The sequence below is a fragment of the Falco punctatus genome, assembly GCF_963210335.1.
Source record: "Falco punctatus genome assembly, chromosome: 6".
In the NCBI taxonomy this organism is placed as follows: Eukaryota; Metazoa; Chordata; class Aves; order Falconiformes; family Falconidae; genus Falco; species Falco punctatus.
The window spans coordinates 60,119,307-60,142,872 of NC_137585.1; the positions used below are offsets into that span (position 1 = coordinate 60,119,307).

At 42.9% G+C, this 23,566-nt stretch overlaps 1 long non-coding RNA gene across 1 annotated transcript in view; it reads left to right on the top strand.

The window, feature by feature from the left end:
• The first annotated feature begins 953 nt into the window (after positions 1–953).
• Positions 954–23,566, top strand: part of LOC308065880 — a 50,260-nt gene continuing 27,647 nt past the window's right edge. Inside the window, exon 1 of the long non-coding RNA XR_013928957.1 lies at positions 954–21,715. This is a non-coding gene — a long non-coding RNA (uncharacterized lncRNA). The remainder of the gene's footprint in view (positions 21,716–23,566) is intronic.

Here is a 23,566-nt window from a genome sequence, read left to right on the forward strand (position 1 = left end):
GGAAGGGAGAGGATCTCTCCAAGTCAGACAGGTAAGAGGCATGTGAGTCAGAGCAGGCTGACTCCGCTTGCTATGCGAAATGCCTGTGCTCTCTTGCCCAACCTGTCCTGCTCCCAGCCCTGCTGGGAACTGCATGTGATGATGCTAAGTTATTTACCATGTCTCCTCAGGTAGTCTCCAAAGCTATTAGATTTTCCCTTTTGATAACATTTCCTACAGACTATAAAAAATAAACAGCAACATTCCCAAAGGGAAGAGAGTAGCATTGCAGTTCTAGCGAGATCTGACCACACTCAAAGAAAGGAAATTCTCGCTGTGAGTAAGGGGCCATGCTGGCATGAAATAAAACACTCTTCAGCGGTGAGGCACTGCTAAGTGAGCTAAAAGACAGTCTGACATCCAAGAATTAATTTTCTCATGTCTAATAATTAACCAGTCTGTCAGAAGCAGGGTAACTAGGAGAGATAGACATAAGTATGTTGGTAAGTCCATTACTATTGGAACGATATTAAGGAACACATTACTGTGACACTCGGGAATAATGCCTTGTAATAAAGGAAAACAAAAGCAAGAACGAAAACTTTCACCATCTACTTTATTTCTATTGATAAGTACTATTTCTATCAATACATTTTAGTATTGTATATTTATTATCTATAAACACATACTTATTTTATATATAAACATACATATTTTCTCTTCTCAGAAGATCTCTTTTCTGTCTCTCTCTCCTGAGGGCATAGTTCAGAAATTTTTAAAGATAAAGCCTGCATCCTACCCTGCCGCATTCCTCCTTGCTGTCCTGCACTCCTTCACTCTTACCCTGAGCATCCCTCCCGTTGCCCAAGCAGCCCCACTGCCCCCTTAACCCTCCTCACCATTCTCTTGACACGACCCCATCCCTCCCCGTGTTCCTGCCTAACACCTGCCGTAAATTCCGCTTTTCGACTCACTTGCCCAAAGTCTCAGATGTTGCCTCTTCTCACCGGCCTAGGGAGGAGCTCCCAACTAACCACCACGCCAGGTCCCTGAGAGGAGCTGGGCTCCTGCAGCCTGCCAGTTTTTTGTCTGGTTTCTACCATTTTGAGCTCAGCAGCTTATAATTAGGACAGTTTGTTTCTGAGAAACAGCATTCAACTGTATTAACAGCTCCCATTCATTTCCTCTCTTGATTTCTACAGCTCTGTGAGTGGAGGAGTGTGCCTCTGTTTTCTTCTGCTTCCTTGGCCATGGGAAAGCAGGCTCTACACAAAACCAGTTCTCCCTTCACTTGTGAAATTGACCCCAAGCACATTTATCACCTCAGAACAAAATTCTCAAGGGTTTATCTATGCCATAATTTTATGTAACAGTTGTTTTCCGTGCTTTGAGGAGCTGAGTAAATCAGCAGCTTGTCTGACCTAGTTACTTCTCAAAAGACTTGTCGTACATCAGTGTCCTCAGGCCTTTTACATCCACTAAATACCTTCCACTCACCTGGGATTATCATATCCTCATTTGATCTTGTAAGCATGGTCCCACACGTCTGCTTACGGCAGAGTCAATCTGCTTGCTCTGCTGGTAATCCTTGCTATTATTTTATGAAAGTTTATTCTAGATAGTCCAGATTTTACTTTGCAGGGGATTTAGTCATATTCTGATATAATTTTTGTCAGACCTAGTTTTATCCAAATACTGCTGCTACTGATAGAGCTCCCTTAATTGTGTTCTTGAAAGAGCACAATTTAGCTAATTTTCCTATTACAAAAGATGGTTTACAGCTAGCATCAGAGCTTATCATTTAACAAACTTCAAAGTCGGCTACCATGCAGTGGTTCATGTAGTACCTTGGTTAATTTCTCACTGGCCAACCCCCAAACTTGCCTCTAGTAAAAGGGATTTTCAAGTGAGCTCTATGCAATATCAGCTAGTGAAAAATTAATTCATGGTCAATTATACCCGGATTTGCCTTATCCTAGAAGGGAATGTGTTTAGCTAATATCTTTATCTAAACATTCATGCATCGCAAGAGTGCTATACATTTATTCTACCATAAATAGAACAATGATAGATCAATGAAATTTAATTAATTCATTCAAATCAATGAAAATAGAGTGACAATTCTAGAGATTACCAGAGCTGTGATTTTTTTTGAATCCGCTGTTTAAATCCAAAGTACAGATCTCAGAGACCTTCAGTATGAGAAGACTGTGCTTTCCAAGCTCATTGATTTCTTCGTCATTGATCATATTTATAAATTATTTTATTTCTAGGAAATTTTAATTCTAGGGTAAAATTATTTACAAAATTTTCATTTGCCTAGTGATTATAAGAAGTAGCTGTTTGGCTGTCTAATGAACAACATGATCTAAGCTAGCATAATTGAAACCTGTAAGTATTTTCATCTTTGTTGACCTATGTCTTTATATCAGTGATGCTTCTCAACATAGAAAGCAATAGTCAGATTTGTGACCTTATTCAAAATCTATCCAGATCTTCCTTTTTTTAGAATGCTCATTTTTTAATACTATACCTCATGATATTTGATTCCTAAGGTATAGGGACTGATACTGAAGAGTTCTCTGCAATTGAAATTTTAAAACTAAGAAACAAAGAAAATTTAAACTTTAAATTTAAAGACTTTGCTTTGTTCTAAATCATGGCCAAGGGAGTGTGTGCTTCAACACATATCCGCGAAAATATTAAGCTTTTGCAGCATCCCAGGTGTTTCCCACACTGAGGAACTCTTGATCCCACCTTAAGCACTTAAAAGATCTAATGTTATTCACAAAAAGGGTTGCACAGGGAGATTGAGCATCACCAGGTTGCATCACTGCTTAGGCTAGCTCTACCACGTATCCCAGTGTGATATGAGGTCAGTAAATCACCCAGATTACTTCTGAGCGGGGAAGCACAGTTGTGCAGACATGCCAGGAGAGTGCCATGCCTTGCCACACTCCATCCTTCATCCCTAGGGATGGCCATAACACAATGCTCAGGGTCTGGTCTGATGGGGAGGTGAGCACCCCTTGCTGTTTGGGATGCTGAGCAACCACTTCCCACTGCTGACGGAGTTCCCTTTCTCCAGAAGTTAGGGCTGGAAAGGTCCTGTCTGGGAACAGCAGCAGAGCCATTTTCCCACCCTTGCTGGTTTGGTCAGCTGGCGGAGGGGTGCAGAGGAGGCAGGGTGCTGGGCATTGACCACATGCCTGCTGTAGAGCATTTGGTCCCCTCCCCTTGCATCCAGGTTATTTCTCCCAGTATAACAGTACCGTGGGGAGAGGCTGAGGGGGAGCCACCCACCACATCCAATGGCCTCCTGACAGCCAGGGCTGTCTCCCGCCACATAGGAGGCGCGGCTCAAACCCCTGCTGCAGCCCAAGGATTTAAACCTGGTTTTCATGTGGCCAAGGTCAATGCTGCAAATAACAAATTATTTGGGAGATGGGGATGTGCAAGCCCTCCCGTGCCTGGCGTGCCCCAAACGTGCCTCAGTTGGGCCGAGGTGCAGAGCAGTATCTGTCTTCCAGGGTCCCACTTCCCTGTGGGCTTTGCTTTAGGGGCTCTGAGCAAAAATGGAGGCAGCTGTGGAGCTGCCCACTGTTGAAAGTATGGGTACTAGTGGGATTTTAAGGAGACCAAGCAGTGGGTTGTGACTCAGAGGCTCTCAGACCCCTCTCCAGCTCAGCAAAGATTTGTGGACCCAGCGTGTTCCTGGTCCACTGGGGAGATGGATCTGGACTCCTGCAGAGAGCTCCCATTCATTCCTAGGGTCTTGCATGCAACGCTTCAGTCTGATGTGAGTTTTCTCTAAACCCCGTAAAAATGAAAGAAACACACAGTAATCTTAAACACATTTAGAAAGATAAAGCACAGTGTAGGCTGCTGGTGTTGGTGTTGTTAGGGAGCGGCACTGTAAAAACCCAGGAAAACACTGAAGTTACTATATTCGTGTTCTGAGGTTTTGAATGGAAGTTTCTGAAAAGCCTAGCAAAGCATGAGCTCTATTTCAGGTGCCAGCTCAGCAGAATACTAATACCTGGACTAGTGATAATGTTACCTCCCTAGCAGGAGGCATAATTTAGGCCAAAAGTATTGATTTCTTTAATAAAACTCGATTTATTCACCATACATTCACAATGCCAGATTATCCCTCACATCGTGCCATGGAAGAACCTGCAGGCAAGAGCTTCAGTAATCTCAGCTATGTACGAGCTTTGTGGCTGACTGACGGGATTTCATTAATGTGGGACAAAATTCAAGGACCCACACAGCTTGTTCCAATAACCATTGCTGATTTTTGAGAAGGGCAGGGAAATGTATTTAATATTAGATAGCAGACACAGGGGATAGCAAGTTTAAATGGTCTGACTTTGCTGTTTTCGGAACTCTTCCCAGCTTCATCAGGCTGCTATGGGAATTGGTGGGAAGACATTACCCACATAGCAGATGGCAGCCTCACTAAATCCGTAATGGCAAAAAGCAGTGGTTGGGCTAAAAAAAGAGTCCACGTGATTTTTTCCCCTTCCCCCCCACCCCTTCAGCCCCTTTCCCAGTAACAGTTGGGACCCTAAACCCTTCTCCACCACCCCCATACTGCTGTGTGTAGCTTCTTGTCCTCATAAGAAGGGGAAGCTCAGAGGTGAGTTGTGCCAGGGCAGGATGGTGATTGTGCTGTTGCCTGCCTGCCTACCAAGGAGCACTGCTTCAGGCTGTTCCATCACCAGTGAGCACCCTTCATCAGAGCCACCGGCAGTCTGGATCCAGGGCTCCCTGCTAGCTGTTGTGAGAAAGAAGAGGGTGGATGCTTTCCAAGTTGCATCGTGCTGCCATTGCATTAAGTTTCCTGCATCCTTACATCAAAGGAAAAGCATTTCAGACTCCACAGAAACAGCTAGAGGGGGATCAGCAGTAAATACAGCAACGTGCCAACGCCTGCTGGAAACCATTGCTACAAAATGTGACTTTGGCGTGTCCCCCCTGGCAGCACAACCTGCTAAATTGCAATGATGCTTCACCTTTCCCAGGCTAGGAACATCAGCTCTGGGGAGAGGGAGTGGAAGTTTTGGCAGGAAACCTACCCAGCCTCAAGGGGAATGAGCTATTGAGTGTGGTTGGGCTGTAGCTTCTAGCATGTCTCCTTGCAGCCAGTGGTGTTTTAATTACCCTCTCTGCAGAGGGGCTCAGTGGGATTGCATATTGTTCCTGTTCTCATCTGAACACAGAATGAGCATCGGACTCCTACTCTGCCACCGACTGTATTGCCAATGACAAACACATTGTCACTGGGGAGTGTGTGAGCATGCTATGAAGTCTCTGTTTCCAGATGTAGACAAGGAGAAGGAAGGGTGGGTGTACCTCATCCAGTGTGGAGTCTCTTGGTGGGAGTTAGACAGCACTCTCCATAAACATGATTATGCTTCAGCAGCAGCCCATTGAAGGGGAATAGGTGGCACCGGGCACCACCTTAGTGGTGCTCCTAAGACTGGATATGGCAGCAGCAACAAGAGCCAGCCACCTTTTTTAGCTCTGCATGGAAACCAAGCATCTGCAGCAGGCTCTGCCCAAAAGCAAGGGTGTCCTGGCTGCAGGCAGCTTGCCAAGGGAGATCCATGGCTGTGAGCTATTCCCAGCTTGCAGAGCTTCTGGTGTGGTTCGTAGCAGTTGTCAGTCTGACCCCCCGCCGTGAACTGGCAGCAGCATTGGATTAGTGTGGTGGCTTTCTCCAGTGGATACCGGCTACAGGTGAGGCAGCATTTGCTTCTGCCACCAAAGTGGGTTTCCTTTAGCTCTGGATGGACCCGTTCCAGCCTCTGACATATCCCTGGTGTGCAGAATTCATGTCAGCGGCTGTGTGATACAACAGTAACACCTCGCATCTGCATTTTCCAACGTGTTTTGGGAAGCTGAACTGCTCACCTCAGTGCCATCTGAGGATTAAAGAACACCTTATGAGTTAAATCAGCTGATGCTGATCATTAATTAATGCAGTTATCGTCACTGGTTGGAGTATTTTAATTACCTCTATCAGTAAAGAATTATTTGAACCAGTAAAACCAGGTAATAGTACCATGGAAATGCTGGTTATATGCCAAGATTTCGGCAAGGAGAGCATGTCAAGGCTGTGTGCTTGGAGATGTCTCTGATTGTGTTAACATAAAGGCCATCGTAGTGCACAGTGAGCAGCTGATGTGAGTTGCCCAGCAGAAACTTCTCATCTTGGATCCTGCCTTCCACAATCGGTAGAGATACCCATCAGCCAGCACCAGCATGGGTGCTCCCCTGGTCCCTTGGCCACACTGCTTTTTTCTACTCACATCTCCATCTGTGCTCTGTCCCTCTCTTTGGCCACAGCATTAATCAGGGTGCGCAACAGCTCCCAGTTAAAACTATCTGGAAAAATAATTTCTATTAGCAATGCTGGCTTTGGCTGATCATATAACTACACCATCAGCAACAAATCATTGTAAGGCACTCTGCTTTTCTGTGGTTACTTTGGATAGTAATTTATGACCCCCTTCCACACACAGTGAGTGAAAACAAGCCGAGCCTAAGAAGATCACATTGGCTAGCTATTGCACACCACAGAGTCTTGGCAATAATCCCTTTTTCTTGACATAAATACAGAAGCACTAGGAGGCTACAGGGTATCAGAACCTCTTCTGTATGGTGCTGATGGTCAGCTTTCAGCGCTTGGCTTATTCATTATCTTTAGTGCTGCATTCAAATTATGATGGCCATCATCACCTAATGCACACTCTGTAACAGCATACACACTGTCCTGCTAAGGTAGAGCAGTGCCTGTAAAATACAGATCTCTTTTGCTGAGAAATGCAGATGTAAAAAAGCAATGCAACAGTGGAAAAGAGTCCTACACATATTTTATCACTCAGAAAGGAAGATCCAGCTTTAACAAAAGTGAAATTCCATGGTCAGGAAAAAGCCCAAACAAGTTACAGTATTTTCCTTAATTGGGTTACAAATGTCACCTTTGGAATACATTCAAAATCAATTATTCTTTTCTCTTTGTTGGGCTGTCAGTTTGGTTTTTACGCTTCATTAGCAAGGCTACAAAACGAGGCTGTTACACTTCTTATTGATTCTGCTTTGTGTTCAAAGTCAGTTTATCTGTATAGATGTTGGGCAACAGTAAACTTTTCTAGCACAGATGAGATAAATATCTGTACAACTTTTAAAAATCAGCAAATTGCCATCATCTACCACAGGGTTGTTTCTGGTCTTCCTTGGGATGTAGATTCTTCCATAAAATTAATCAAAAGATCCATTGCACCAATAAAAGAGACAGCATGTACGGGGGTCAGAAGGGCAGCCTGCTTAACCCAAAAATTTAAATGGGAGAAGACATGCAAACAGAGGTTGAAGGGGAGGTGGATGAGATTGTCTAAAAGGTAGGAATTAAACAAGGATTTATTTAAAAAAAATATGTTCTGGAGGTTGTCTTGTAGGGGTAAATGGGGAGACCATGACAGGCAGAAGAGAAGGTGTGAAGCTCAGAGTGAGAAAAGGAAGCAAAGAGAGCAAAAAAGGTAAATGTGTCAATGGGGGAAGAAAGATGATTGGTAATGGGGAAAACTGGAACAGAGGTAAGTAGGAAGATAATATGCAAGGTCCCAGTGGAAAAGGTCTCTGCATGAGGACAAAGAGCCAGCATTTAATGCTGTTTGAGACATGAAGACTGAACAAGGTAGGCAGGCAGGCATCAGCATGATAGAGGATTTATTACTAGGTTGAAAAAAATTATTTTAAAACTCAGAAGTTTATTAACTCCAAACTGGCTGCTAGATGCAGAAATATGTGAATCTTCTGTGTTCCTTGCAAGTCATGATACTGCTTGTACAGTAAGATTTATTTTTGGTTATTTTTTTTGTTCTAAGATTTTTTTCCTGTAGCAGTCCAGATGTTCAAAAGATTTAATAAGCAATACATTAATTGAAATTTCCTTACCACCAAAAAGGCTTATTCCTCTAACTCAAAATAATTTTTACTTTTTTTTTTCTCAGAGACTGGTTTTCAAGTCAGAAATATATATAACTATATATATCTGTATGTATATATGTATATGTAGGTATACACATGGCCGTAGTGGTCTGTCATTTTTGAACCTCAGTTACACACATCATTTACTCTCTAGTATTTCATCTGCACATTTGAGCTCAGTGCAAGTATACGCCACCAGTTCAGTGCAAATCACCTAAAACTTTCCACTCTCGATAGAAAAAACATGAATTAGCATCTTGTACCCTGCAGTTTAACATGTTGCTTTGTGGGCTCATAATGGCCTTGGTTTTGGGCTCCATGATGTGGCTTGGAGTGGAAGGGAGAGCAGAAAGGTCTTTTGGCATTTCTTTCTCCCAGGGGCTGGTGTACCTTGTGCTAAAGCAGCTGTGGCCACCAGCCGTTGTGCTGGTGGGGCTCTGATGGTGTTGCTGGGCTGCAAAATCCTCCTAAGAGTAGGTGAGACCCTTGTCTTAGCCAGGGCTGAGGCTCAAGAACCCACTAATGACAGCTAAAGAAGCCTATGATTTCAGTAAGGTCTGGACAGGCTTTCGCTCCTTTTCCTTGGCCATCTTCCCCCACCTGTAAAGTGAGGATAACAGCAGCCAACGTTGGGATAGCTGAGTGGCGGCAATAAGTTTTAGCTCCTGAGAGCCATATTGCCCTCATAGCTGGTTGCAACTATGATCCTGTCACTAATTAAGGGTCAACATACTAGTCTGAAAATAAAATGCTAGGTGTTGCTGTTATGGTGCTGGTCATTTAGCGAGCAGCCTTCTGTCCGTCTGTCCTTCACCATATGCAGTTTCAGTCTTGTTCCTGCAGTGATCCACAGCATCAGTATTTCCAACAGCAAATTCTCAGCACAACTCGGGCCAAACCCCACCAAACAGCCATGGAGCAAAAGCATAACAGGCACTGAAAAATTTCAGCAGGTGTTCCAGCATTAAAAAGCTTTCCTATAAATTTTACATTCCAAATCCTAACCTTTGTGTTTGCTTTACAACAGAAACAAAAGAGTTTTGATTCCAGCCTGTGGTTATTTGGTGTGAATTAGGCCTTTAAAAGGCCCCTTGATGTTGTATGCATTCTTCCATAACCAGCTTTTAATGTTCTGAGAATAATTACATGGGCCTGAAATGCACAACTAATATTTGTTTTTATTTATTTACATGTAATTGTTGTCATGCAACCGGATACTGTTTCCATTTTCATTTTATGTTCCTAGCAAAAAGGTTAACAGAAATCAGAAGTAATTAGCTCTTCTAAAACCCAGTCATTTTATGCAGAATAGAAGGGGATTTTGTTTGTTTGTTTGTTTGTTTATTGCAAAAGATGTAAGGTAAAATAAATCTGCTTTGCAAGTTAGCACCATTTTTACTGTTTGGTGATACTTGCAATGGTCTTCTCTAAAAACTAGAGAAGGGAATGGGACGATTCCACTGCCTGCAGTGCATTTGGAGTCTGGTGCCAAAACCAATAGGGAAATCAGCTGAGAGATGAAGATTTAACCATTGAGTGAGATACTTGCTGATAATGAATGCTGGTACTTTCCATCAGCCTGTGGCTGTTTTGCATTTAGGGAGGACTTGCCAAGTTCAGGACACAGAGCAGAAGACCTCTCATGCACAGATTGCCTCCTTTCTCAGCACACATGGGTTGCTCTTACCCATTTGGTATTTCAGGAAAATGTCCTCCAAGTGCTGGTGTACTTCAGTACAGCTCATTTGGCGATATGACAGGCAGGCCAGTTAGTTAGGCACCAAATCAGTTTTTGGTAATGCAGATACAACACCAAATCCCATTAACTGTTACCTTTAGGATGCCTGGACACCTTGGAGGCTTGGATGTGCCGGACATTCTACCAGTTTCTTTCCTTGCTTGCAGCCCACCAGCTCACAGCCAGGCAATCAGTGCAAGGCTGGCAAGGCACTCAGCCAGACAATTTCTAGTCTGTTTGCCCGTATCTTTCGTTCACTGTGCTGCTAGCTCAGGAGTGGGATTGTATGTGCTCAAGCAAACTCTGTGCCAGCCCAATGAGGCTTTCAGCATTGAGGATGGAGACCCTGCGCTTGCGTGTGGATGTTTGCGGGGGGTCAGCACATCATTAGGGCTTTGTTGTTTGAAATGAATTTTTATAACTGGGGAAACAGTGGGCTGCCCAGTCCTGCAAATGGGAAGCGTTGACAGCTTGGCTGCCATCAGGGCACTGCTCTTGTTGCTCTGGCTTGCGCAGCCAAACAAAGTCCTTCTTGAATGAGGAAAATCAGTGGTCCTTGGAGCTGTTTATTTTAGCTACTGTAACTTCATATGATATTCAAATCTGTGTAAATGTAATTATTCCCTGGTGTTTTCTACTCTAAACACCTCAGAAATGTATATGGAAGTAGTTTCTAGGGCTTATTCACTTGCTTATACAAACACTTCCTGGTACTCATTTTGCTTTCATTGCCTCTCCACTCCTCCTGCTCTCACCATATGGAAAATGCAGGACATACCATGTTGCCTAATCCTTTTTTTCTCCCTTTGCCCGGCAGTCTTCTTGCTGCCACCACCCCAAGGCTTTCATCTGGCTTATTTTAGCCCTCCTTGCCTGAGAGCAGCTCACAAGTCAGTACAGCATGCAGACACATGCATGCATGTATACATACGTATATACAAACACATTATTTTCACGTGGACTGGGAGGACAAAATGGCTTACCTCACCTCTCACCTATGGCCCTGACCTTTTCAAAAAAACTCATGTCAAGTTTCAGTGTTATTTTAGTTTGTCTTAACAGCACATTTGCAGTTGAATTTAAACAGTGCTTTAGTTTGATTCTTTTCTCCCTAGTTCAACTATACTTCAGAGAAGAAATGTTGGAAAAATAAATAGATACAAAAGAAAATTATTGTGCAATATACCACTCTAATGCTAGAATTTCACTGTGTTATAAATCATTTCATGTATAGATGAGGAACAGACTTCTGATTTACTACTGTCTGTCTGAATTAGTCATATATGGTAAATTTCCTTAAAGGGGTCATATTTGACCGAAGGTGTCTGTTATTGTTGGCATTGATACGCTTTCCAGAACTGCTAGACTACTCATGGCACTGGACCAATTTGTTATTTTGGGAGTAGATAAAGTCTTTGTTTAGCCTTCTGGCACTCAGCATAGCTCTTAAAAAGGGTTTTCTTTGTTTTGCTTTAGGTTTTCTGTTGCTCTTAAATCTGCTCCATTCTATGGGGTTTTGTCACAGGAGACAAGGGGCCTGAGTATTAGGTGTACTCTTTCTTGGATGCCTTCCCAGAAGGCTTAATTTCAGGTGGGTGGGAGGGGGACACGTGCAGATAATATACAATATTGTATTTGTACATTGCAGTGTCAGCACTCCTGCATTCGTCTAAGACCAGCAGCTGTCACTGTTGCTGATGTTGACTAGATGTCAGATATGATTTTTGTATTAAACCATAGCACCTGGAGAAGTTGAATCATAGGGGTTTTTTCCACATGTGTTACCTCATTGTGTACAACCTGGAGTCAGATACAGTAGAGGACTTGGACAGTTAAAGGGGAAGCATGTTTATACCTGACTGCAAAGCTTCCTTGGTTCCTGATTTTAAGGTTGCTGGACCTGCGTGTTTACGTAGACCGAGATCTGCCCCAGCTCTGGCACGGATGTCACTTTGGGGTGTGGAGGATGCCGGAGGCCAGCTGGGATCGTAAGCAAAATGTTCCTGCCCACAGCCATTGCTGTGCTCAGTACACAGGCAGGATTGTTCTCGCAGGAATACCATTGCCAGCTTCCCTGAAGGCAACTTGTGGTGCTATTGTGTGCAATAACCTTGCAATTAGAGCAGTCGACAAGAGCCTGAGAAACTCAGATTTAGTTCTCTTTCCCAGCAGAGAGGATGCCAGTGGTCCTGGAGGACTGCCCCCCTCACCAGGCTCCAAGCTGCCCTGTAAGAGCAGGGCTTCCAGGTGTAGGTGAAGAAGAGGGGGTGAGCCCGTGCTGTTGGGATGAGGGGTTACCCACCCTGCTCTTCCTAATGCCCGGGGCTGCTTTGGTTCATCACTCAGGGACTGCTCCCTGTAAGAGCACCCTAGGAGTTACCCAGGCAAACAGGGAGCCCAGGGCTTCCCCATCAGAGGTGTCCAGCTCTGGGGCAGTACAAATACACAGCTCCTCCCTGCTCCTCCATCCACTTCCCTCCCTGAACTTGCTCTGTAGGGCCAGGAGTGTCCCAGCTTGGGCTGGCCCACTTCCTTGGATACTGACCAGAAAAGTGGGACTTAGTGCCCTAGGAGTCCTGAGCAAGGGTTCTGAGCAGTTAATATCTCAGCTGTTACCCATCCATCTATTCTCAGTTGTGATTTGAAAGAAAAGCAGGTGCTCTGCTCCATTTTCAAAAAGCACATGTTGGGTGGAAAGGAACTGAGGTCCCTGAGGCCAGCCCACACCCAGGGTCCCAAGGGGCTAGGCTGAAGGCTGCCTTTTGCATCATGGTTTCTACATCTGTGTAGTAACCCGCCAAGTGTGTGAGCTGAGCAGGGCTCTGCCTCCTCTGTGTTTAATGAGGCACCTGTGTGGTGCGGCCAGCTTGAGAGGCGGGCCCATGCGAACCTCATGAAGTTCCACAAGGCCAAGTCCAACCAAGTCCTGCAAATGGGTCAGGGCAGTTGCAACCACAAATACAGGCTGGGTGGAGAATGGATTGAGAGCAGCCCCAAGGAGAAGGATTTGGGGTTGCTGGTGGACGAGGAGCTCAGCATTGCCTGGCAACATGCGCTTGCAGCTCAGAAAACCAACCATATCCTGGGCTGCATCAAAAGAAGTGTGGCCAGCAGGCTGAGGAAGGTGATTCTCCCCTTCTGCTCCACTCTCGTGAGACCCCAGCTGGAGTACTGCACTCAGCTCTGGGACCCCAACATAAGAAGGACTCGGATCTGTCATGTCCAGAGGAGGGTCACAAAGATGATCAGAGGGCTGGAGCACTCCTTCTGTGAAGACAGGCTGAGACAGTTGGAGTTTCTCAGCCTGGAGAGGAGATAGCTTTGGGGAGGCCTTATAGCCACCTTTCAACACTTACCGGGGGCCTACAAGAAAGATGGGTGACAGACTTTTTAGTAGGGCCTGCAGCGATAGGACAAAGAATAATTGCTTTAAACTGAAAGAGCGTAGGTTTAGATTAGACGTTAGGAAGAAATTCTTTCCTGTGAGGGTGGTGAGGCACCGGAACAGGTTGCCCAGAGAAGTTGTGGATGCCCCATCCCTGGAAGTGTTCCAGGCCAGGTTGGATGGGGCTTTGAGCAGCCTGGTGTACTGGAAGGTGTCCCTGCTCACGGCAGGGGAGTTGGAACTGGATGATCTCTGAGGTCCCTTCCAACCCAAACCATTCTATGATTCTATGAACATATATACATGCAGCCTAACTGCTGAGCCATAGGGGTCCTAACATCTGCGCTGGTCTGTGAACTTGACCCCAGCGGAGGTTTCATTCTGTTACACAGCTGGGACAGACCTGTGCAGCTCAGGAGGTCAGTGGGCTCCACTGATTTACAGTCTGCAGCAGTTTTCTGGATTTGGGCTCTATATCTACAGTATTTTTATTGAAGAGGTTTCCAAGAAGGTGGGGGTTTTTTTGATCAGGGCTGAAGTAATCTCCCCAGTAAAATGCATGCTTAAGGACATACCTTAAGTCCCATCATCTTGAATGAATCTTAAGTAGGTTCCCCTCAGTACCTTTGCAGAACAGGGCTGTGACCTCAGGACCTGATTTCACTGTCCCTGCACAGGCATCAAAGTCAGTGGGATGAACAGGCTGGTGTTGCCACACCATGGCTCAGGTCTTGCAGCTCTCCATGGAAGATGTGGCCACCTATTTGGATGTATAGCACAGAAATTACACTATACTGCCTTTCTGTAGTTTCCTGCCATGGCATGTTTTCTAGAGAGTTCAGTGGAGATGGTATACTTAGGACATTTATGCATTTTAGGCTCATAAAATATCTTGCACTCCTCAGCCTTTGGAGCTGAAGCACTTCCATATTTTTTCAAAGCACTTTTTAAAACAATATGAAAATGTCTGCAGAAATAATTTTTTTCCAGGAGGCGGCTCCTCATCCATCTTGCGTACCAAGTTACACTGCAAAAGGCCCAACTCAGCAAACACAAATCCACAAATTTACCTTAAGTCCCAATGCAGCCTTGCTGAGTACAATTTTGGCTTGCGTTAGCATGTGTTTGAGGAGTCTGAACACAGAGACCTGCTGTTGGAAATATTTATGACAGTTGGACAGCATTTGTTTGGAAATGTTGCTCCAGCAGCACGTGCATCCCACTCCAGCCCTTGGGCGAGCACCAAGTGTGTGTTGCTTTGCCCTGTGCTGATAAACAAAAGTTTAAATGATTTTTAGAGGGACAAGAAAGAGAGCGAGCTCTGAATTTCTGCTGCAGATTAAATATGTTTCAGGAAAAGGTAAATTTTTATCCAACATGTGACCAGTCTGTAGAATTTGTATGGCTAAATATCAGCTCACTATTACCTTAAAATGTAGGGCTGTACTATGTAGTCTTTCATCAGTGGTTGCTTGAGGCTTAGGCGTCTGATATCCTGAAAACTCAGCTGAAGGAGCTGATGTGTATAGTGCTGTGGCACAGGTACGTGCAGCACCCCTGCATCCCTGTTCTGCTGAGACACAGGCTCCTGACTGCCCCCCACCCTTTTGGAAGGCCTAAGAAGGAAGACATGTTCCACCATCCCGGTAGATAACTCCTTGATCCTGAAATCAAGGCTTTGAAATCTCAGAAATATCATTTGGTTTGTTTCTAATTCAAGTGAATAACAGGACAGGAAGTGTTGGATGGGAAGAAGGGAGGTCACGCAAAGAGTGCGGCAGTTCGCTCATGGGGACAGGCTGGTGAACAACCTGTCGGTGAGGGTTTGAAAGGTACACGTGTGCTGTTCCTGGCCAGATTCTGAAGTCCTCATGATACTATTTGTTCAAACAGGCTGTTAACATCAAAGGATTTGTCTGTACAAGGTGAGGTATATACGGAATGAATGTCTCATACTGAGGGAGCGAGCCGTGAAGCTTTATGTTATGTTATGTTCTAAACAAACAATCTGAAAGACAAAAGGGAAGGGAGGAGTTGGACAGGAAGGCAGGTTTCTTGCTCTATAGCTAGAGTGGGTTTTAACACAGAAGAGCATTGCGGGTACAAGAGGGCTTAGTTTCTTTTCAATTCAGTGTTTTGGCCAACTCATCACTTTGCTTGTTTTTGGCAGAGTGGCTGTAGTGGCTTGTTTCCATGGTCATTGCTGGCTCATCAGTTTTACTCAATTCTTCATCATTTTCAAAGGACCCAATTAAGGCCATTTTCATGAACTTCATCATTAGGGACAGCATTCAGTTTAAGCTCTCCAGTTACATGCCAAATCTGGTGCAGCCATCCTATGTCTGGGGACTTGTGGGCAGCTTCCTTTTGTGGAATTGGGATTTCTCCTGTCTATAGGAGAAACATTTTCTATCTATCTGACTCTAATTTCCCCAGGCCTAGAATGAAACCCAAGAGGAAACTGGAACCTGTGTTTCTTTTATCTTAAATAGATCTTCACAAACGTCTGCCATAAAGGGGGCTTTGAATTACTGGGAGCAGGGGTAAATGGCATCCAACCGGGAGCACTCCATAGCACATGGGAATGTTCTGTAATGCACAGGATTTGGGTCTTAATTTGAGGTTTAGCCAAAAGGAAGGTGTCAAAATACTGCTCTTTCCAAATTACATGCAGCATGTGTTAGAGCTGGCTGCAGAGATTTTACTTCAGTCTGCATCAGGATTGCTGATACAAGTCACTAAGGTAAATATTACTAAAAGGTTCATTTTTCTCCTTTAGCGTGGCTGCTAGTGCTCTGGAGTTTTCAGTTTCATTTTTTCCCCCTGAATGTTACTTACAAAAAATATACATTAAATGAGTTGCCTTTTGTGTGTGTGTGTACATATGTATTTTAAAAATGGCGTGGTCAGTGGTGTTTATTGAACAAAGCCACAGCCTGAGTCAAAGTCATGCCAAATTGCAAGTGTGCATTCTTTATACCTCTTAACAGGAAAGCAGCATTGAAGGAATATAGCTACTCTCCTACAGTAGCTGGCAATGGAAGCTTTCTCCTACTTGAAGATTTCCTAGCATCTTATTTTTGTGGGGAAATGAAACATATTACATTTTTCAGATTGGATGAGAGGTGTATGGACATTTTCATCTTTGCTCTGGCTATAAACATTACTACTCAGGAAGTTAGGATCAAAGAGCAGAAATAAAGCCTCATCTTTGCTTTGCTTCTTAATGAATTAAACAAGTTATTTTCTCTTGTCCTGGGCTCTGGCAACCTGAAATGCAGGAACGATGGATATGGTGATGGCTGTTTTTCAGTAACAGATTCCTTCTCTCTTTTTTTCCTTTTCTCCAGCTCACCTATTTGTTTCAAACATATCCATCCATTCCTCTAAGTACTTGTAACTAGATTTAATTGCAAATACTGAAAAATTCTCTGTTTCCAGATATTAGCATAGCTAGGAATGGAAATTTACATCGTCCCAAGTTACACTATATGAGCAATGACTGTACTTCTGCTACAGATAATCAGATCATTTGCAATGTTTTAAACAAATGAGCAACTAAAATAATGTGCCACCCATTTACAATTTTTCTTAGAGAAGGCTATTAAAAAAAAGAACTGATACATTTATTTTCTCTTCAGTACTCATCTGGGTTCAGTTCTGAGTTATGGAGAAGCTGGATCTTACTTGTGTCTCTGCTACCCTTTTCAGCAGGTCACCTCAGCCTAAAGCACTGGGAGTTCTCTCACATTAATATGTTGATATATGCCCAGGACCACATGTACCTTCCTCACGTGCTATGTATAAACACCCCACAGTGAATAAATTCAGGTCCAAGCATTTCCATCAGATGCAATCATTGACAGAACTGGTTTTGAATAAGGCAATGAACCTGGGCTTCCCTTTGTATCCATGAAACAAGATTTTGCCTTTGGAAACTTGCATAAGAAGCTCATTTGCCAGTAGATTTCCATGTTGAATAAATGGATGCAGGAGGGAAGGGAAAATAAGTGCAACAGCAGATGTAGGTAAGGGGTTTACAGCCCAGAAGGAGCAATGAAAGTTTTAGGATGTGGATGTTTTTCCCCAATGCAGTGTTATGACCCCCATATATTGTGAAAGCGAAGATGATTACACTGTAGCTGTGTTACTATAATGTTATAAAATGGATGGGATGCTATCTTTCAAAGAGACTATCAATTGCTTCAGTAGCATGGATAACTGACCATGGATTTCTCTGCATGACAAGACCAAGTCGTAATAACAGCTTGGGAATAATGATGCTATATTTTTCCATTAAAGAAAGTTTAATTTCTGGAACATTGACAGATTTTTAAAGTAATGTAGACTTTTCTTACCACTGAAGCCCACATCTTTATTACAAAGCCAAACTGTTCTCTCCGAAACCACATTATGCATGTTGTAACAGTACTCTCCCACAGACGTTGAACACAGAACATATTTTTCCATGTGAATCATCCATTCACTTAAAAATAAATTCTCTTATTAAACAAAATACAAGCATGTGAGAATTTTTTTAGGTTTGTATTCCATTTCTCCTTTTGATTAACTATTAACACTTCATTGCTGTTTCAAATAATTTTCTGATGATTGCATCATTTTTCCCCCTAAACCACCTCCCCACTCCCCAATTTTTTTTTCAACATAATGTAAAGCAGTTCTCATCCTTACTTTGTTGCAAGCACACATAAGTAAAACAAATTACTAAGAACTGATCCTGCAGTGAGCTGAATGCCAGTAGATCTGTAGTGCTCCTTGAAACCACTGGTCACGCAGCTGCACATGGAGTTGTCTGTCTGCATTTCTCTGCTGGATAAAGCCCTTGAAGAGAAATAAAGCCATCATTACAATCCGTGACACCGGTCACTGAAGAAAACAGTCTTTCTGCAATTTTTTATACTTTCCTTCAAAACTAGATTATGAGGGAGCATGAAAAGCATATGTTGTAAGGCTGGCACTGGTGATCAGCGTCCATCCCCAGGTGCTAAGCCTTGCCACTGGTGATACGGCTTTTCATGGGTATTATCTGTCCATTTCACAGCCCCAGCTAAAAGGTAAAGAAGATTCAAAGTTCCAGGAGTGATTAGTTTTGATAATTGTTCTGCTGCTTGCTTTGTGCAATTTACTTCTATAAATAGACACCAGGGGAATCATCTATCTAGTGTACTATAGCACAGTAATTTCCTGTATAATTTCATCCAATTGCTGCAGGAACTCATTTAAGCAATTGTTAATTAATCATTAACAATCATTATCTTCGGGTAGAAATGATTGCTAATCAAGATTTCCATGCTGCATTTTTAATTTCTGAAGGTTCATCATTAATCAAATTAGTAACATTTTTTGTTATTTGAGGAAAAGAAACAGTATGCATCCCATCCGTTCAAAGGAACTGTTAGCAACAGCTCTGTCTCTAAAATCATTGCATGCTTTCACTCTGGCTGTTGTCTAAGTCAGAGGTTTGTTTTGCCGCATAAATTACTTAAAAACATTTTGCACTTTAACGATGTTTTCCCATTGTTCATGCCACTGACAATTATTCTGTTAGGAACAACCATAAAGGTAGTGACACCACTCCATCTATTTCCCTTGTAGTTAATCTTCTTTGCCTTATACCTTACGGCTGTGAAAAAAACAAAAAAAACCCAACAATTTGTAGTACTTTTAAAGCCACCTTTTTCTCAATGATGTAGCTAATAATAATCTATTTTTCTGTTAGTGTACCCTAATGGCCCATCAACACCATGTTTGTAGGTGGGGCTGATGCTGCTACATCAAGATTTTGAGCAACTCTGTAGTAGAGGAATGTTTAATTCTAATTTTCTCTCACACTGAAGTGACTTTGCAGTGTTCCCTTGGAAAAAAAAAGAGTGGTACAGCCCACAGATGACACACAGCTGGAAAACTTCCCTTAGGAAGGAAGACCAGCCAGGTGGCTCTGCTCTCTTTCCTCCACACTTTTACCTGCCATCCTTGACAACAACGGCAGTGGGAAGGAAGGAGCAAGGGTGGAGCAGAGCTGCAGTTGGACTCCACCACTGCTCCAGGGACAACCTTCACCCTGTGGAGCTTGGCCAGGCTGCATCAGCCAGTCCCCATACTTCCAGTCCCATGAGGGACTTTGAGTGACGATGTGGGAGAAATTGGATTTGGGAAGCCAAAGATTTCCCCTTTCTGAGGTGCAATGGAGAAGCAGCCCAGAAGCTGCCGTGTTTATAGCAGGATGTTTGCAAGCACTGGGAGGACGAGGCCGACAGGCTCCCCAGACCTCTGGCTCCATCTCAGCTCCAGCACCCTGGCCCCAGGCAAGCAGCTCCCACATGTGTGCCTTCACTCTGGCCAGAAAAGGAGTAATAATTAACTCACAGGGCTGTAAAGTACTTGAACAAGAAAAGACCAGTACATTTGAACGGCACCTCCGTCCAGCTAAGCCTACCTCCGTGATGCCAAAGTGAGCTTGCAGGACCCTGCTGCTTATCAGGGTCTGACCCACCAGCCTGGGGATGGGGACAGTAGCCACTTCTGTCACTGCATTTACTGAGATAAAGTGATCACACACTCATCTCCCTGGGAGATGTAAAGATTAAAGGTTGGCAAGTCAAGTGCCTTGACAGTGAAAATGCTGTTGAATGGTGCTAACGTTTTATCACTGCTGCTTGCCACACAAGTACTTGCTATTACATTTATTATTAAAACACGTTTCTCACAGAGCTGCAGACTGTGAGGCCATGAATGGTATTAGGCTGAAATCAGGGCGTTCATATTTCAAGGAATTCCAGAGGAATGAACAATAATTTGCCACTAATTGCAAAGAAGCTTTGATAAAAACTCTGAACAGACTCTTAACAGCGCATATTTTCCAGAGACTGACCAGTAATTTTCAGTAAAACCCAAGAACAATATGACCATTAACTCTTATGTTAAATGTCATCCAGATTTGTTCATATAATTCTTCACCACGCTGCATCTTTTCTATGCATGTTTTCGTAATTTATGCTGTGTGGCTGCATTTGGGCTCGCTCAGTTATACATCCATGGAAAAACATTAGATGAAGGTCAAATGAAGCCTAGAAGGGATGGGTGATTACCTTTCCCATTTGACTGTTCTTTAAAAAGTACAAAAATTATCTTCTAGCTTGTGACTTTGTTTGTAAGCAGATTGCATCCACACAAACCCCTTCCCATGTAAAGGCTTAAAGACGTGCAGTAGATCCTTTCTGGAAATGGACGAGGCCATGAGCAGCGATAGCATTTGGATTGCGCAGTGAACTGTGTGGTGATGGTTTGTGGCAATGTGTGCAGCACTGTGCATGTGCATGGCTTCCTCAGTGAGTCTGCTGGAGAAGGAGAAAGCAACTCTGACCCCTGACTATGAGGCTTGGAATTAGGCAGGACATCTACCATGCCCTGGGAAGGTCCTTTGCTGCATTAGGAGGTTATCGCTGGGAGCCTGATTCGAGACCCACTGTGGAGACTTCCAATGACTACTGAGATTTTCTCTTTGTGCTAGGGCATGCTAAATAACGTGATATGCTTGTGGAAATAAAAATGTCTTTTCATGCTTGGCTAGTGCTGCTCATGTTGTTTGATGGCTGCAAATGTTCAGAAAGCTACCAGCTGTTTGTAAGGCTGTGCTGAAGGCTTCCCAATCACAGCAATACTGTTCCATTATTGTGAGCACTTATACAAGGTACAGGTTGTTTTTGCTTAAGTTTGTTGCCATTTAAAGTTCCAATAGCAGTAATCAATACCAGATGACTTAAGTTACCTCCCAAAAGGGAAGACTGGTGAATGGTTGAAACAACTGTAATACCTCATGGGAAAGTTAATTGTTCAAATTATTCAGCAAAATTCCAAATTCACAGACAATTAGAAAAAATCTTGTGAATATTTTGCCACCATGCAAGATCTGTGTCTATACAGAATATTATTTTAAATTAATATTTCAGCTGGCTCATGTTTAATTTATTCTGGCCTGGTTTTGTCCTATTGACAGAGGAAGTAACAAATGTATGAATATGCTCTGATTCCCCAATTCTCTAGTTAATAACACGTATTAAAAAATTAAGAACAAGCTTTAAGGCATGTCCCACTGTGTGGTTAGTTCTCTTAAGACATTATTAACAGATGTTATGACATCTCGTTCCTAGCTGTGCTGGGATCCCTGCTGCCAGCTGCTGAAAGCCTGAGATCTCCCCTCACATATGCAGAAGTCATTAAAAAATATAATTGTTGATATTTTAAGTTGCCTAAATTAGGACATGTCTTGATAATGCCTAAATTAGGGGATGCACATGATATTCATTAGGCCAAATCCATTGCTGAAATAAAGCCACAGAAAGAAATGAACTAACTTTGATGATCTAGGAAGGCCTTCAGCACAAGAATTCTTATTTCAAAATAAAAATATCAGCTATTATCTTTTTGTGTTTACATGCCAAAGGATAATGGAAATGGGATTCTTTGCCTCATACATTGTACCTACTAATCACTTAGGTAATGTGTTCTTTTTCTGTGCTGTGCTTCAGGGTGTCCTTTCCACCTCGTGACTTGTGTGTGGCCACCAGCCTGTCCAGCAATATGTCAGACTGAAGGTAACAAAGGGAAATTTTGAGTGTTTGAGTCTCTTTCTTGTAATTTAAATACACTGATTTGAAATGCTGAACAATGTCAGATACTGATGTATTTTTGCTGAAAAATAACCTGCAGCTTGTTGTGCAATGAAGCCTCCTTGAGAACTTCTGCATGGAGGAAAACAGCTTGTACCCAAGCAGAGCACTGATGCATTGCTGGGACATGTTGGCTTAATTTTTCTACGGCCAAGAATGTGACCAGGTATAACAGCAGGCTGTACTGAGAGAGGATGGTGTGCTCTTGTGGGGACAGCAGTTTTCCCTCTGCATTAAGTTATGGAAGGTGGTTGCCAAGCTAGAGCTGAGGAGCCAGGGTGTCTTTCTGGTTTCTGAAAGCTCCTGACTTGACAGACATGCTGGGTTTCACTGTGTACTTGAACATTCAATTAAATGATAACTTGTTTCCTAAACTACCTGAAAATCTGGTGTGGATGCTTTCCACATACGTGATCAAAGATGTGTAGCTTACCCATGGGAACAGCCAACTAAAGACCAAATGTTTGAAAACTGGTACAAATGTTATCAACTGGTCTTTTGAAATAGAAAATCCATTATAGATGCAATTCCAGGGTCAGGCACAAAGTAAAGACAGCACAGGTAGGACTGTCAGGCAAGCTCCGGCAAATCTGTCGGGCTGAGAGAGGCAAAGCATGTGCATCAGCCCCCGCCTTTCACCTTGCAGCCTGTTAGTAGACTCTGCCGCTGACAAGCGTTCACTGAGGTACTTACTGGAGTGGTTGAAGTGCAATTACATATTGCCTTTTGTCAAGTTTAGTGTACTAATAGGGAAAAAAACAACCAAGGAAAAACCCATTATAAAAGCCACAAATAAACAAACCCCTGGTTTTCATCCAGACAAATTCCAAAACTACATCTGAATTCTCCTATAGTCAGACACCAAGCAACGCCCAAAATGCTTATCCTTTCAAATATTTATGCTAAAAAGCACGGATAGCTATAATATCTTCATTTTCTCTAATTTATGTCCTTTTGTGTAACAAGATATTTTAAAATTACTCCCTTCTGACAACTTTATAGAAGAGCTATAATTTCTTTTCTCTCTCCCTCACTGTGCTTTGCAAAGTCACATTACACTGCAGCATTTAAAACGTGGGTAGAACTTGACAGTACTTCATACAAAATGTACTTTTAAAGAACGGAAATAATAAATGCCCAGGAAATTGCTATTTTTTTCTGTTATTGTTCATTAATTCCATGGAAAGGGAAAGATTACACAGCAAAGTTCCTAAAAGATCCACCAACATAACCTGTTTTTTTAAACACAGAAGAAACTTCAGGAAACTTCAGTGACATGATTTCTGCAAGTAGGAAATTCTGAAACCAAAAAAATCTCATTTGGAAACCACTATTATAATTTGCAACTTTATTTATACTTTGTCTTCTGTTCTGCAAATATTTTTGTCCTAGTATTAGGTGTTCCATTTCAGGGCAGGCAGATGTTGTAAGGCCAAAACCACAGTTGTCATTAGATTTATGAATCAGATTTGCTACAATACGGAGCTATAAAAGAAATGAAGCAATCTGATATTTCTGCTATAGGAAACAAATAATCATCCATATACTTAAATGCATTTTATTGTTGTTGTTTAATGATAATATTCTGTTCTTTGCCTGGTTTACATACTTTGGCCCTTCTGAATACTCTTCATCTTCTAATTAGTTTCCCCATTACATGTATAATTAAAGGCAAATCAGATTATGGTGATTAGCATATATTATAAACCATTTTACTAATTTCTGAGGGCATATTCCTACAAGGGATAACATAGAAATTAGAAGGCTAATTAGGCC